Source organism: Schistocerca serialis, chromosome 12 (genome assembly GCF_023864345.2).
Source record: "Schistocerca serialis cubense isolate TAMUIC-IGC-003099 chromosome 12, iqSchSeri2.2, whole genome shotgun sequence".
Classification (NCBI taxonomy): Eukaryota; Metazoa; Arthropoda; class Insecta; order Orthoptera; family Acrididae; genus Schistocerca; species Schistocerca serialis.
Window position 1 is genome coordinate 31,395,615 of NC_064649.1, and position 3,613 is coordinate 31,399,227.

Consider the following 3,613-nt stretch of genomic DNA (forward strand, 5'->3'; position numbering starts at 1 on the left):
AAAACGTTTGTTTTTGGGGTTGTCTGGATACTTTTGATCACATAGTGGGTTGTGGTATATTCCTACAGTCATCACTTAATGCTGGATCTCGAAATTTTCCGACTAGGCTTTAAGAGGATACTTTACAGCTGTCTTCGAGGGTCAGCCAGTTCTATTCTTTCAGTATCTCTGTGACACTCTCCCACAGGCCAAACAAACCTGTGACCATTCGTGCTGCTCTTCTCTGCATATGTTTAATATCCCCTGTTAATCGTGTCTGGTACTGGTCCCACACAATTGAGCAATATTCGAGGATGGGTCGCACACATCTTTTGTAAGCAATCTCCTTTGCAGACTGTCTGCATTTCCCTGGTATGCTGCCAATGAACCAAAGTCTGTCACCTGCCTTACCTTCGATTACCGTTAACTGTAGCGTATGTGATTGTTCCATTTCATATCCCTACAAATTTTTATGTCCAGATATTTGCATTAGTTTGACCGATTCCAGGTGTGACTCACTGATGTAATCATAACATACTACAGTTTTGCGTTTAGTGAGGTAGAAACTTTTACATTTCCAAACATTTAAAGCAAGTTGCCAATCTTCGCATCACTTTGAAATCTTATCAGGATATGGCTGAATAGACAGTACTTCATTATCGACAACTGCAGCACCAACGAAAAGTATGAGATTACTATTAAATATTGGGTCGTATGAATAAAACGGAGGATGTATTTTATTCACGGAACTTCGGAGAACATTCTCATGTTAGCACTAATAGAGACAGTCGTAGAATGTACTTCGTAGAGTACTCTCAGCACGAGTAAAAGGGTGGGGGACGTTGCACAACGCGAATAACGTTCTCCTGTTTCGTATGAACAAACCTAGCGAAGTTTCTCACAAGCGCAGAATATTCTTCGTTTTCTAAATCGATCTCTGGAGCATACGTCAAGTTGCGGAAATTCTGTTGAGTTTAAGTTTTATCATTTTTTTTGGGACAAAAAACAGAATTTATGTTGCTCAGAAGGCCAAAAAAGTAACACGGCACGTAATCCTCGAAATACTGATGAGAGAAACTGTAGAAGTTTATACAGGTTCCACAATAAAAACATTATTTGGCTGGCGAACTTCCTTCCTGAAAATCACGAAAGAAGGAAGGGCGATGTTTCAAATGAACTGAAAATAAAAAATAAAAAAAAAAAATTTTCGCTATTTAGCAAACACGTTTTCATACTGTTGCAGGAAAAGGCTTAGGAATGCGAGTACAGACGTTCTTCAGTAGGTTTTTCACGGCATAAGTCTTATATTATATTATGTTAGAAATAAGCAGACGGATCGGAAAAATTAATAAATGTTTTATTACAGACCTAGCCACATCGTGAAGAAACCGCACGGCAAAGAATGTTCCCCGCTTGTCGAAAATTCGGTAACACAGTCGGAAAACGCATTTTCGTAATTTATCCGTAATCGTCTCAATAATTTGTTGGCGCACATAAAACTGAAATCGAAACGTAGTGCAACTATTCCAGGATATACTGATGGCAGTTCCAAATTTGTATATTGAATAGTTTGCCTGTTTGAGCGACTTGAATGAAATGTGCGATTACGAGTCTGTTCTAAAACAGGTGGGGAGGTACTGAGAAAGACTCACCCGTCAGAAATATGGTTCGAATTTCTCATTCATACGAAAGAGAATATTATTTTGTTATGTGAATCTTCTCCGGAGAATGTTCTATCTTTTATTAATACGACCCATTGTCTGCAAGGTCATTTTTATCACATTCAACGTGAACAGCAATGGTCTCAACACATTTCCTTGGGTCATACCTGAAGTTACTACTACTTGTGTTAATGATTTTTGAATCAAGATAACTTGCTGCGTCATTCTTATCAGAAAATCCTCAATCGAGTCAGAAATTTCTGTTGTCTTTCGATAATAAGTGTATGTGTAATACTGACTCAAGTGCTTTTCGGAAGTCGAGAAATAAGAAATACAGCATTTTCAGTGCAAAGCGGTTTCAGTGAGGCTATTTGTCCCTAAGTCTCTGGTCCACCACTCCATTTACTGGTCTAGCTATTTGGGAATAAAGTAACTAAGGCAAATACCAATACACTGCACTACATTTGAGTTAAGTATTTTTAGTGACCACATTCCAATTTCAATTCTTCATCTTTCTTTGCTCCTTCCAGTCTTCGTTCATTGTTTCGCTGTTTTTCTATTTTATTCATTTATTTACTTTTTTCAGGTGACTGTTGTTTTGTCCTTCCCCCTTGGAATCTTTTCATTTTGAAGCGGTCCTACTAAACATTATCTTTTCCAGTAGCACTTCCAGTTTGTTGTTTCTTTCCCAGTTTTTCTTAATCTCATAAATGTAGGTGGTTGTTGACTGAAGATCCATTGTTAAGCCTGTCATCGTTCATTCTGTAGATATATCCTGTTCCCCATGTTTTCTACTTAATTTACAAAATTCTTGTGTTTTTAGAGGACCTAATACATTGATGGAGAAAAAAATCGCAACACTAAAAAGTAATTACTGTAGAGTAATGAAATTCTGGAAATAAATTAGTGTAGGTAACATATTTAAGTGGTTAATGTTGTTAGGTCACTTCATAATGTACTTTGGACTTTCCTGGACATTTTGATATATAGTACATTAAAATCAGACAATTGTGAGACCTTCAAATAATATTTTGAATGTTGACGTGTGACAGTCAAATTTCGCAGCTATGCATATACTGCCACAGTTGAGCAGTCATATCTTTGGGAACTACGCAGTCCAGAAGTCTTTGAATTGCTTTGTTTTGTTCCTTCTGCTACGTCTCAGAAGTTGGCATTAATAATAAACAAATCAGTCCTTTGTTCCTGAAACTAGTTTTCGCTGAAAGAGTGTGATTATCAGCTATTTTTGTAGTAAGCCAACTTCTATTACTTTTTATAAGTAAATAAAATGACTAAGTACGAAACTAACTCCAAGAAACGCAAATTTGCAGTAACAGATATGTGAGACCTGCATTTTCTTCTTACTTGATAACACTGATGAAGAGCCATGTCATGCTTTGTGTCCACCTCCACCAAACACTTGGTGTAAGCATAGGCAAGCTGAATTTCTGGCACCCTGCATGAATTTACACATAACCATTCTCTTCCTTTGGCACTAATGGAGGCAATCAAACCTATTTACAGAGATTTGGCATATCCTGAGCTACTAAAGAGTTTTTCAATCAGGTAATGTTGTGTGGTGCCGTGTGCCTAAAAATGTATTTGTTGGCCTGGGCTATTGTGACACTGAAGAAGACACAGACTATGGGCCTAGAGACATGAAATTTTCACAGCATGCCAAACGCGAGATTCAACACATACAGAACTAGAATAATTAAAATATCCTGAGTTGTTTTGTTTTTATGTTCATTTATTTACAAAATTCTGTCAAAAAATTGAGTGTTTGAAAAAAAAAGGGTAACATGCCCCACAATACAATTTTAGTAATAATTCTAGTTCAGTGCATTCAATAATTATGGAAAATTGTAAGTTGGTTTCTTAAAAAGTTTCCAAGATAATGGGTCACAAAATTCGATAATTTAACATTGGTGGCATAGGACATACAATGTCCCCTTAATGTAAATGCGAGTAAG